We start from the raw sequence: 14,136 nt of genomic DNA on the forward strand, positions 1-14,136 counted from the left end.
CTCGTGCATGATCTTTCTAGAGATAAAATAAAGTCAATGCAAAGAGAGTGTAGGATTCAATTAATGGAGTTGGATCAATGTCTCAATTTAATCACGGATGGTGTGAGCTATCTTATCTTCGTCAAGTTGATAAAATATAGTGACAGCAAGATGAACTAAGTTCTGTAAATAGAAAGTAGTTAAATCTTTTGTGGTTTGGGCCACAGACCCACCCTCAGTCATTTAAGGGGCTCTTGAACTGGAGTAAGTGCTGCAGAAGAGCTCTGACCAGACACTATTGATTTCCAGCATACTGTTCTTGTGAAGTGGTCGAGCTATATATCTGACTTGCAGCAAGAACTGAGACTGCTTGCTTTATATCACTCCCCATCTCTTGTGGATTCGATCAGTACGTAGTTTTGTTAAGAACATTCCAATGTTTGAGCTAATGAGCTCTCCTTACCAATGTTACGGTTTTCTTGCTGTGAAGGACAGGAGGACCAAAATGCAGCGTGGTTAATTCGATACATCTTTAATGAAGATGATACACGAACAATACAAAACAATAAACGTAACCTGAAAACCTAAACAGCCTATTCTGGTGCAAACGAACACTGAGACAGGAACAATCACCCACAAAACACTCAAAGAATATGGCTGCCTAAATATGGTTCCCAATCAGAGACAACGATAAACACCTGCCTCTGATTGAGAACCATTTCAGGCAACCATAGACTTCTCTAGATAACCCCACTATACCACAATCCCAATACCTACAAAAAACAAACAAGAGAAAACACACCACATAATAAACCCATGTCACACCCTGGCCTGACCAAAATAATAAAGAAAACACAAAATACTAAGACTAGGGCGTGACAAACCCCCCCCCAAGGTGCGGACTCCTGGCCGCACACCTAAACCCATAGGGGAGGGTCCGGTTGGGCGTCCGTCCACGGTGGCGGCTCCGGCGCGGGACGTGGACCCCACTCCAACAAAGTCTTAGTCCACTTGCATCGCGTCCTTTGATTGGCGACCCTCGCCGCCGACCTTGGCCTAGTAACCCTCACCAAGGGCCCCACTGGACTGAGGGGCAGCTTGGGACTGAGGTAGCTTAGGACTGAGGGGTAGCTCGGGACTGAGGGTTAGCTCGGGACTGAGGGGTAGCTCGGGACTGAGGGGAAGCTCGGGACTGAGAGGAAGCTCAGGACTGAGAGGAAGCTCAGGCAGGTAGATGGCTCTGGCAGATCCTGGCTGGCTGGGGGTTCTGGCAGATCCTGGCTGACTGGCGGTTCTGGAAGATCCTGGCTGACTGGCGGATCCTGGCTGACTGGCGGATCTGGAAAATCGTGGCTGATTGGCGGATCCTGGCTGACTGGCGGCTCTGGCTGCTCCATGCAGACTGACGGCTCTGGCTGCTCCATGCAGACTGGCGGCTCTGGCTGCTCCATGCAGACTGGCAGCTCTGGCAGCTCCATGCAGACTGGCAGCTATGGCAGCTCCATGCAGACTGGCAGCTCTGGCGGCTCCTTGCAGACTGGCGGCTCTGGCTGTTCCTTGCAGACTGGCAGCTCTGGCTGCTCCATGCAGACTGGCAGCTCTGGCTGCTCCATGCAGACTGGCAGCTCTGGCAGCTCCATGCAGACTGGCAGCTATGGCAGCTCCCTGCAGACTGGCAGCTCCTTGCAGACTGGCAGCTCCTTGCAGACTGGCAGCTCTGGCAGCGCTGAACAGGCGGGAGACTCCGGCAACGCTGTAGAGGAGGATGGCTCTGGCAGTGCTAGACAGGCGGGAGACTCCGGCAGCGCTGTAGAGGAGGAAGGCTCTGACAGCGCTGGACAGGCGGGAAACTTCAGCAGCGCTGTAGAGGAGGAAGGCTCTGGCAGCATTGGACAGGCGAAGCGCACTGAAGGTCTGGTGCGTGGTGCTGGCACTGGTGGTACTGGGCCGAGAACACGCACAGAAAGCCTGGTCCGGGGAGCTGCCACCGGAGGGCTGGTGTGTGGAGGTGGCACAGGATGGACCGGACCATGAAGGCGTACTGGAGATGTTGAGAGCAGGGCTGGCACAGGACGTGCAAGGCTAGGGAGGTGCACAGGAGGCCTGGTGCGTGAGGCTGGCACAATCTTCACCAGCCGACTAACACGCACCTCAGGACGAGTATGGAGAGCTGACCCAGGTGCCATCAAATCCCCGACACGCTCCGTCGGACGAATTCCATACCTCATGCACCAACATAGCAACTCCCTCATAACTCTCTCCTCCAATTTCCCCATTAACTCCTTCACAGTCTCAGCTTCGCTCACCTCCAACACCGGCTCTGGTTCTGGTTTCCTCCTTGGCTCCTTACGATAAACAGGGGGAGTTGGCTCAGGTCTGACTCCTGACTCTGCCACACTCTCCCTGTTCAGCCCCCCAATAAATTTTTGGGGCTGACTCTCGGGCTTCCATCCGCGCCATCGTGTTCTTCTCTCCAACTCCATTCTCCTATAACCCTCTTCGCACTGCTCCAGCGAATCCCAGGCGGGCTCTGGCACTCTTCCTGGGTCGACCGCCCACCTGTCTATTTCCTCCCAAGTCATATAATCCAGACTTCGTTGCTCCTGCTGCCGCTGCCTGTCACTACGCCGCTTGGTCCTGTTGTGGTGGGTGATTCTGTTACGGTTTTCTTGCGGTGAAGGAGAGGAGGACCAAAATACAGCGTGGTTAATTCGATACATCTTTAATGAAGATGATACACGAACAATACAAAACAATAAACGTAACCTGAAAACCTAAACAGCCTATTCTGGTGCAAACAAACACTGAGACAGGAACAATCACCCACGAAACACTCAAAGAATATGGCTGCCTAAATATGGTTCCCAATCAGAGACAACGATAAACACCTGCCTCTGATTGAGAACCACTTCAGGCAACCATAGACTTTTCTAGATAACCCCACTATACCACAATCCCAATACCTACAAAAAAACAAGACAAAACACACCACATAATAAACCCATGTCACACCCTGGCCTGACCAAAATAATAAAGAAAACACAAAATACTAAAACCAGGGCGTGACAACCAATGACGATTTGGAATACGCTTCTTCCAATGTTCCCCATTATCCCAATTGTTAAATACAGGACATACAATAAGTGTATAAAACTTTAAGAACACCTTCCTAATATTGAGTCCCCCTCCCCCCTTTACTTTCAGAAATGAGGCATGGACTCTACAAAGTGTCGAAAGAGTTTCTCAGGGATGCTGGCCCATGTTGACACAAATGCTTCCCACAGTTGTGTCAAGTTGTCTGGATGTCCTTCTTGATACACACGGGAAACTGTTGAGTGTGAAAATCCCAACAGCATTGCAGTTCTTGACACATTCAAACCGGTGCACCTGGCACCTACCCCCATACACCGTTCAAAGGCACTTAAGTCATTTGTCTTGCCCATTCACATTCTGAATGTCACACATACCCAATCCATGTCTCAATTGTCTCAAGGATAAAAATAATTATATAACATGTCTTCTCCCCTTCATCTACATGGATTAAAGTCGATTTAACAAGTGACAATTTAACAGTCTATGTCATGGAAAGAGTAGGTGTTCCTAATGTTTTGTGCACTCAGTGTGTGTTTAAACTGTACCAGTCAAACGTTTGGACACGCCTACTCAATACAGGGGTTTTCTTTATTTTAACTATTTTCTACATTGTAGAATGATAGTGAAGACATCAAAATAATGAAATAACACATATGGAATCACAAAATGTCTTTTATGTTTGAGATTCTTCAAAGTAGCCACCCTTTGCCTTGATGACAGCTTTGCACACTCTTCGCATTTTCTTAACCAGCTTCATGAGGTAGTCACCTGGAATGCATTTCAAACAGGTGTGCCTTGTTAAAAGTTCATCTGTATAATTTCTTTCCATCTTAATGCGTTTGAGCCAATCAGATGTGTTATGACAAGGTAGGGGTGGTAAACAGAAGATTGCCTTATTTGGTAAAAGATCAAGTCCATATTATGGCAAGAACAGCTCAAATAAGCAAAGCGAAATGACAGTCCATCATTACTTTAAGACATGAAGGTCAGTCAATCCGTAAAATTTCATGAGTTTCTGCAATTGCAGTCGCAAAAACCATCAATCGCTATGATAAAACTGGTTCTCATGAGCACCACCACAGGAAAGGAAGACCCAGAGTTACCTCTGCTGCAGAGGATAAGTGCATCAGTTACCAGCAGTGGTGGAAAAAGTACTCAATTGTCATACTTGAGTAAAAGTTAAGATACCTTAATAGAAAATGACTCAAGCAAAAGTGAAAGTCACCCAGTAAAATATTACTTGAGTAAAAGTCTAAACGTATTTGGTTTTAAACATACTTAAGTATCAAAAGTACATGAAATTGCTAAAATACACTTAAAACCAGTTAAGGATAGGCAGAATATTGCCCCCTTTGGAGGAATTGCGTGCCCATAGTAAACTGAAAAAAAATCTGTCCAAAATTGCTAATATATGCATATAATAATTATTATTTGATAGAAAACACTCTAAAGCTTCTAAAACCGTTTGAATTATGTCTGTAAGTATAGCAGAACTCACAGGGCAGGCAATCTCCCAAACTATTTTTGGGAGCCTCAAACTTGGGGCAACTTTGACGTCATCGCCCCCACCCTTCCCAACCAGCTATGGATCTGGAGACACTTTCTATATCTTCCACTAGATGTCCTCATTCAGTACAGCGTTTAATTGTGCAAATCCCGCGTGTTTTGAGCCTTTAGTAGGCAAAAGACTGAGTGTCGCGAGAAAATTCAAGGTTACGGGAGCGCGCTTCTTGGAGACACGTTCCTTTGTTCCAGCTAGCCTGCCAAGAAGCACGTTCGTCCAAGAGATTAGATAATAGTTTTGTACATTTAGAACATCCTAAAGCTTGATTCTGCACTTAGTTTGACCAGTTTAGTCGACGTATAATATGTAATTTTGAAGTTTTGATGCGCAACTGTTCGTGACCAGAAGTAATTTTTGGTAGTATTTCAGCTGGAACTTGCAGCATTTGCTAATACAAAGACACACAAATTGAAACCAAACGATGTTTTGGGTAAGTATGACTTCTTCCACTACATTATGATCGAAGACCATCAAAGGTAAGGGAATATTTATGTTGTAATTTTGTGTTTCTGTTGACTCCAACATAGCGGAGAAATATTGCTTATGTCTGAGCGCCGTCTCAGATTATTGAAAAATGAACGATTTCTGTTGCATTAAGAAGCAGTGTATCTTTTACTATATGTAGAACATGTATATTTAGTCAAAGTTTATGATGTGTATTGCTGTTATCTGGCGTTATCTGGCGGAGTTATATATATTTTCTCCGGACATTTTTTTAGCATGTTCTGAACATGACGTCAATGTAAACGGTGATTTATGGATATAAATGGCATGTTATTGAAAAAAACATAAATGTACTGTGTAACATGTCCTATTACTGTCATCTGATGAAGATTTTCAAAAGGTTAGTGAATTATTTTTCTTTTAATCCTGCGTTTGTGATTGCATCTTTTGTTCGACAAAATGGCTATATATTGGCTGTGTCTTTGTTGGTGGTTTGACATAAATATGTGCTATGTTTTCGCCATAAAACATTTTAGAAATCTGCCTCGCTGGGTAGATAAACAAGGTGTTTATCTTTCATTTGAGCTATTGGACTTGTTAATGTGTGGAGGTTAAATATTTTGAATAATATTTTTGCATTCTGTGCGCCATCTTTTGAGTTGAGCATGGGGGGGGTGGGGGGGTGCCCTTGGGGAACCTGGTACCGTGAACAAGTTAAGTATCAAAAGAAAAGGAAAAATATAAACAATTTAAAATGCCTTATATTGACGGATAGCCAAGAGCACACTCCAACACTCAGACATAATTTACAAACAAAGCATTTTTGTTTATTGAGTCCTTAAGATCAGAGGCAGTAGGGATGACTATGGATGTTCTCTTGATAAGTGTGTGAATATGACCATTTTCATATCAAAATAAACTGTTACTTTTGGGTGTCAGGAAAATGTATGTGTCATGCCCTGACCATAGAGATCTTTTTATTCTCTATGTTTGGTTGGTCAGGGTGTGACTCGGGTGGGAAACTCTATGTTCTGTGTTTCTATGTTTTGTTCGGGTATGGTTCTCAATCAGGGACAGCTGTCTATCGTTGTCTCTGGGAATCATACTGGGAATCATACATATTGGGAATCATTCTTAGGCACCCTTTTTTCCATTTTTATTTTGTGGGTAGTTATCTTTGTTAGTGGCCTGTATAGCCCTAGTAAGCTTCACGTTCGGTTTAGTTGTTTCTTGTTTTGTTGGCGACATTTAAAGAAATAAAGGAAAAATGTACGCTCACCTTGGTCCGGTCATTTCCACGATTTCGACGAGCGTGACAGTATGGAGTAAAAAGTATATATATTTTTTTAGGAATGTAGTGAAGCAAAAGTAAACGTTGCCAAAAATATAAATAGTAAAGTAAAGTAAAGTGCAGATACCCCCAAAAAACTACATGAGTAGTAATTTAAAGATTTTGTTCTTAAGTACTTTACACAGCTGGTTGCCAGCCTCAGAAATTGCAGCCAAATAAATGCTTCATAAAGTTCACATTTTATTTTTATTTAACCCTTATTTAACTAGGAAAGTCAGTTAAGAACAAATTCTTATTTACAATGACGACCTACTAAAAGGCATCCTGCGGGGACGGGGCTGGGATTTAAAAAATATATATAAATAAATAAATATTGGACAAAACACACATCACGACAAGAGAGACACCACAACACTACATGAATAGAGACCTACGACATGGCAGCAATACATGACAAGCCAGCATAGTTCTCTTTGTCTGGTCCTCTCTACATATTCGTCGCCAAACCCACTGGCTCCAGGTCATTAACAAGGCTTTGCTAGGTAATGCTCCTCCTTATCTCAGCTCACTGGTCACCATAGCAACACAACACCCACTCATTTGACTTCCGGCGCCTACAGATATGGCCGCCTCGCTTCGCATTCCTAGGAAACTGTGCAGTATTTTGTTTTTTCACGTGTTATTTCTTACATTGGTACCCCAGGTAATCAGGTTTCATTACATACAGTCGGGAGGAACTACTGAATATAAGAGCAACGTCAACTCACCATCATTACGACCAGGAATATGACTTTCCCGAGGTGGATCCTGTGTTCTGCCTTCCACCCAGGACAATGGATCGGATCCCAGCCGGCGACCCAAAACAACGACGTCGTAAAAGAGGCAAATGATTAACGAGATGTGGTGTGATCACAACAACATACAGGAACTCAAGTCCTTCTGTTCACCTGACTTAGAATTCCTCACAATCAAATGTCGACCGCATTATCTACCAAGGGAATTCTCTTCGATTATAATCACAGCCGTATATATTCCCCCCCAAGCAGACACATCGATGGCCCTGAACGAACTTTGTTTGACTCTATGCAAACTGGAAACCACATATCCTGAGGCTGCATTCATTGTAGCTGGGGATTTTAACAAGGCTAATCTGAAAACAAGACTCCCTAAATTGTATCAGCATATCGATTGCGCAACCAGGGCTGGTAAAACCCTAGGTCAAGCAGGTTTTCCTACTTACAAAGCATGTAGAGGTCTGTCATTTTTATCATAGGTACACTTCAACTGTGAGAGACGGAATCTAAAACAAAAATCCTGAAAATCACATTTTATGATTTTTAAGTAATTAATTTGCATTTTATTGCATGACATAAGTATTTGATACATCAGAAAAGCAGAACTTAATATTTGGTACAGAAACTTTTGTTTGCAATTACAGAGATCATACGTTTCCTGTAGTTCTTGACCAGGTTTGCACACACTGCAGGAGGGATTTTGACCCACTCCTCCATACAGACTTTCTCCAGATCCTTCAGGTTTCGGGGCTGTCGCTGGGCAATACGGACTTTCAGCTCCCTCCAAATATTTTCTATTGGGTTCAGGTCTGGAGACTGGCTAGGCCACTCCAGGACCTTGAGATGCTTCTTACGGAGCCACTCCTTAGTTGCCCTGGCTGTGTGTTTCAGGTCGTTGTCATGCTGGAAGACCCAGCCACGACCCATCTTCAATGCTCTTACCGAGGGAAGGTGGTTGTTGGCCAAGATCTTGCGATACATGGCCCCATCCATCCTCCCCTCAATACGGTGCAGTTGTCCTGTCCCCTTTGCAGAAAAGCATCCCCAAAGAATGATGTTTACACCTTTTATTGTATGACATACAGTAAGTTTTTGGTACATCATTGGAATGGTGTTCTTGGGGTTGTACTCATCCTTCTTCTTCCTCCAAACACGGCAAGTCGAGTTTAGACCAAAAAGCTCTCTTTTTGTCTCATCAGACCACATGACCTTCTCCCATTCCTCCTCTGGATCATCTTGATGGTCATTGGCAAACTTCAGACGGGCCTGGACATGCGCTGGCTTGAGCAGGGGGACCTTGCGTGCGCTGCAGTATTTTAATCCATGACGGCGTAGTGTGTTACTAATGGTTTTCTTTACTAATGGTTTTCTTTGAGATGGTGGTCCCAGCTCTCTTCAGGTCATTGACCAGGTCGTGCTGTGTAGTTCTAGGCTGATCCCTCACCTTCCTCATGATCATTGATGCCCCACAAGGTGAGATCTTGCATGGAGCCCCAGACCGAGGGTGATTGACCGTCATCTTGAACTTCTTCCATTTCCTAATAATTTCCTAATAAATAAAAGCTTTGCGGCGAAAGCTAACCATGCTATTATCTGAGGACAGCACCCCATCAAACAAACACATGACAATCATATTTCAACCTGCCAGGCGCTACACAAAACTCAGAAATAACTATATAATTCATGCCTTACCTTTGAAGAGCTTCTTCTGTTGGCACTCCAATATGTCCCATAAACATCACAAATTGTCTATTTTGTTTGATAAATTCCATCGGTATATCTCCAAAATGTCCATTTCTTTGCGTGTTTGATTCAGAAAAACACCGGTTCCAACTCTCTCAACATGACTACACATTATCTAATAAGTTACCTGTAAACTTTGTACAAACATTTCAAACAACCCAAGGGCTTTGACACCTCTCACTTCAACACCTCAGTGGTAATTAAGATAAGATATGTTCTGTTCTAGCAAACTTGGTAGCCTTAATTTAGCATTCAACCTTATAAAGTAAAATATATCATTGTAATGTATTTTTCTTCTTGGGTTCAAAAGTAGGTTCAGACTAAACATTACTACCTCAATTCTAGGTTGGATGAGCTTTCAGGTTTCTAGTGCTTCTTTTGCTGGTCGATGGTTTGCCAGAGCATTTGCTGTATAGACCTTGGAAAAAATGATATTTTTAAGTTGGAATTCTTCCCAGGTAATTTTGTCCAAAATCAGGTTGTAGGTTTGGAGATTTGATTTGGAGTGAATGTTATGTCGTGGAGGGTAATATCCTGTAAATGTCCTTGCAGAAAAATCCAAGTTTATCTAACTCTAAATCTACAGTACCAGTCAAAAGTTTAAACACACCTACTCATTCAAGGGTTTTTCTTTATTTGTACTATTTTCTACATTGTAGAATGATAGTGAAGACATTAAATAACACATGTGGAATCATGTAGTAGCCAAAAAAGTGCTAAACAAATCAAAATATATTTTCTATTTGAGATTCTTCAAAGTAGCCAGCCTTTAACTTGATGACAGCTTTGCACACTCTTGGCATTCTCTCAATGAGCTTCACCTGGAAAGCTTTTCCAACAGTCTAGAAAGAGTTCCTACATATGCTGAGCACTTGTTGGCTGCTTTTCCTTCACTCTGCAGTCCAACTCATCCCTAACCATCTCATTTGGGTTGAGGTCGGGTTATTGTGGAGGCCAGGTCATCTGATGCAGCACTCCATCACTCTACTTCTTGGTCAAATAGCCCTTACACAGCCTGGAGGTGTTGTCCTGTTGAAAAACAAATCATAGTCTCACTAAGCACAAACCAGATGGGATGGCGTTTTGCTGTAGAATGCTGTGGTAGCCATGCTGGTTAAGTGTGCATTGAATTCTAAACAAATTCCTGACAGTGTCACAAGCAAAGCACCCCCACACATCACACCTCCTCCTCCATTCTTCAGGGTGGGAACCACATATACGGAGATCATCCGTTCACCTACTCTGCGTCTCACAAAACACGCCATTTGGAAGCAAAAATCTCATATTTGGTCTCATCAGACCAAAGGACAGATTTGCACCGGTCGAATGTCCATTTCTCGTGTTTCTTGGCCCAAGGAAGTCACTTCTTCATATTGGTGTCCTTTAGTTGTGGTTTCTTTGCAGAAATTCTACCATGAAGGCCTGATTCATTACATTTACATTTACATTTAAGTCATTTAGCAGACGCTCTTATCCAGAGCGACTTACAAATTGGTGCATTCACCTTAAGACATCCAGTGGAACAGCCACTTTACAATAGTGCATCTACATCTTTTAAGGGGGGGGAGGGTGAGAATGATTACTTTATCCTATCCTAGGTATTCCTGAAAGAGGTGGGGTTTCAGGTGTCTCCGGAAGGTGGTGATTGACTCCGCTGTCCTGGCGTCGTGAGGGAGTTTGTTCCACCATTGGGGGGCCAGAGCAGCGAACAGTTTTGACTGGGCTGCGCGGGAACTGTACTTCCTCAGTGGTAGGGAGGCGAGCAGGCCAGAGGTGGATGAACGCAGTGCCCTTGTTTGGGTGTAGGGCCTGATCAGAGCCTGGAGGTACTGAGGTGCCGTTCCCCTCACAGCTCCGTAGGCAAGCACCATGGTCTTGTAGCGGATGCGAGCTTCAACTGGAAGCCAGTGGAGAGAGCGGAGGAGCGGGGTGACGTGAGAGAACTTGGGAAGGTTGAACACCAGACGGGCTGCGGCGTTCTGGATGAGTTCATTCATGCAGTCTACACTGAACAGTTGATGTTGAGATGCGTCTGTTACTTGAAATCTGTGAAGCATTTATTTGTGCAATTCCATGCGAGAAATTGCCAAGAAACTGAAGATCTCGTACAACGCTGTGTACTCCTCCCTTCACAGAACAGTGCAAACTGGCTCTCACAACTGAGCAATGGGACAAGTACATTAGGGACTAGATTTAGATATGTTACTCCAAGTATGGAAAGCTTAAATATCTTTATCATCACATGCGTCTGTTTCTCAAACAAGACACTTTAATGTACGTGTCCTCTTGCTCAGTTGTGCACTGGGGCCTCCCATTTCTCAGAACAAGAATAAACTGACGAGTTTCAGAAGAAAGTTCTTTCTTCTGGCCATTTTGAGCTTGTAATCGAACCAACAAATGCTGATGCTCCAGATACTCAACTCATCAAAAGAAGGACAGTTTTTTTGCTTCTTTCATCAGCACTACAGTTTTCAGCTGTGCTTACATAATTGCAAAAGGGTTTTCAAATGATCAATTAGCCTTTTAAAATGATAAACTTGGATTAGCTAACACAACGTGCCATTGGAACACAGGAGTGATGGTTGCTGATAATTGGCCTCTGTTTGCCGATGTAGATATTCCATAAAAAAAATCTGCCATTTCCAGCTATAATAGTCATTTATAACATTAACAATGTCTACACTGTATTTTTAATGGAAAAAACAATGTGCTTTTCTTTCAAAAACAAGGACATTTCTAAGTGATCCCAAGCTTTTTAACGGTTGTATATATGCTTTTTAACGGTGGTCTATATACACATATATATATATATTTATATATATATATATATATTTATATATATATATATACACTGTATATACCACTGTTAAAAAGCTTGGGATCACTTAGAAATGTCCTTGTTTTTGAAAGAAAAGCACATTGTTTTTTTCCATTGTTTTTTCCATTAAAATAACATCAAATATATATATGGATATTAGCTGTACCTTTTTACTGATGCAGTTGTGTGTGATAGAAAATAAAGGCAATAAACCCAATTTTGCCATTCCATCACCCCAAACTTCCTGACCTGGAACAGCAAGTTTGTTGTTCTCTATAGCATTGGTACTGCTAGATACAAGGTCATGGATATCGCAAATGTCTACTGATACGGTTTCCTTATGTTGTGCCAATATAATTAAATTATGGACAACTATGATGATGTTCCAGTATTAAGTATTACACTGGTCAGCTTCCAAGGTTGTAAAGTTTCGATACGTATCCCATTTAGATTTTTTTTGTTGGTAATGCTGCCCAAGTCTTAGAATTTGATTGTCCAGGACATGTATTACAGAAATTAAATGTTTAAATATCTTCAAGTTCAGCAAACTTCTTTGTACTCAAGTGAAAAGTGAACGAAAGGGCACAAAGAACAAAGAGGTTTGAAGAAACTGTGATGCAAATGTACATTTGCTATATTTACGGGTATCTTTTCAATTAATCCAGAAAGTGTGTGCACCTCAGATCCCATCATTATTTCGGTCACTGATACTGGCTCTCGCATCGAAAAGCCACTGCAGCCAATGTAGCCAGATAGTTTTCATGTGGCTCACTGTAGAAGTGACAGCAGTGCACAGTCCAAACAACAGGACATCCAGGTTCAGCCGTGCTATCCGCCAACAGAGGTGCTAATTAATGCTAATTACACGAGTGGGTCAATTTCGCACTCCACAGTGCATGATCAGCCCCACTATGTTACGGCATTACCAATAACCACAACCCTGCTCTTAAAAATATATTCAATCAAAACATTCACATTAAATAAATTAAATAAATAAATTACATTTGACCGTGACGAAAGGTAAAATGCTCTTAATCATATAATGAATGCTACAATTATAATGTGTTCAATTTAAACTTAGTCTTGGCATTTGAAGACGTAGCAACCAACTACTACAAACAGTATTTTTTGATGTTGTGAGACGTCTATATATTGTAAACACTAATTAACTGCTTAACATGAAACCACATTACAGCACTGGCCTAGGTGTCTGCTGTGACTGCACTGACTATGAATGATCCTTTTCATATTTAGTAATAACATCCATCCTGTGATTGGATCTGTGCCCACATCCGGTGAAATCCGGTCACAGTAGGCAGGATCTAGTAATATCACCTTCCCGAGTTGGGCTATGAGGCATTCTGGTCATTATAATGCCAAGTGTAAAGAAACCGGGGATAGACAGAATGGTAGTGATGGTAATGATAATATCAGTATAAATGTGGTTTGTAGACAGTCAGACAGAAGAGTCATGACAAAGGTCATGAAGACAGATAATGCAAAACAAAATGCAAAAACAGACTATATAATTAAGCTGCAGACTAACATATTCTTACATTTGCATGTGTTGCAGGTTTTAATGATAGAAGGCAGCACTTTTGGCAACGTAGTTACAGTTTCCCCAAACCATCAGGAGCCACGAGACAGTATTTAAACTCAGTAGAGAACATGTGCAAGGTTGTCACCAGAGGGGCACTTCCATTACGTGACAAAAGTGGGAAGATAATTAGATTTGCTGTTTAGTTAAGCAGCCTGTGTCAGACCTGCAGAAAAAATCATAACTGTGACTGGAGGAACTGGGACTTCATGAACCGTGACTGCAAATGAGCCGGTTGGTCTGCCGGGGTCACACATGTTGGATTCACTTTTCTTGCGGAGTATGTCAAAACTTTAAGAAATATGAATCAAGGAGGCAAACCTCCTTTCTAAATAAACTGAACAAAAATATAAACACAGAATGCAACAATTTCAAATATTTTACTGAGTTACAGTTCATACAAGGAAATCAGTCAATTGAAACAAATTCATTAGGCCCTAATCTATGGATTTCACAGGACTGTGCAGGGGCGAAGCCATGGGAGGGCCTGGGAAGGCATTGGCCCACCCACTTGGGAGCCAGACCCACTCACTGGGGAGCCAGGACCTGCCAATCAAAATGAGTTTTTCCCAACAAAATGGCTTTTTTAGACAGAAATACTCCTTAGTTTCATCAGCTGGTCTCAGACGATCACGCAGGTGAAGAAGCCGGATTTGGAGGTTCTGGGCTGGCAAGGTTACTTGTGATCTGCAATTGTGAAACCGGTTGGACGTACTGCCAAATTCTCTAAAATTACGTTAGAAGCAGCTTATGGTAGAGAAATGAACATTGCATTTTCTGGCAAAAGCTCTGGTGGACATTCCTGCAGTCAGT

The sequence above is a fragment of the Oncorhynchus nerka genome, linkage group LG27 (assembly GCF_034236695.1).
Source record: "Oncorhynchus nerka isolate Pitt River linkage group LG27, Oner_Uvic_2.0, whole genome shotgun sequence".
Classification (NCBI taxonomy): domain Eukaryota; kingdom Metazoa; phylum Chordata; class Actinopteri; order Salmoniformes; family Salmonidae; genus Oncorhynchus; species Oncorhynchus nerka.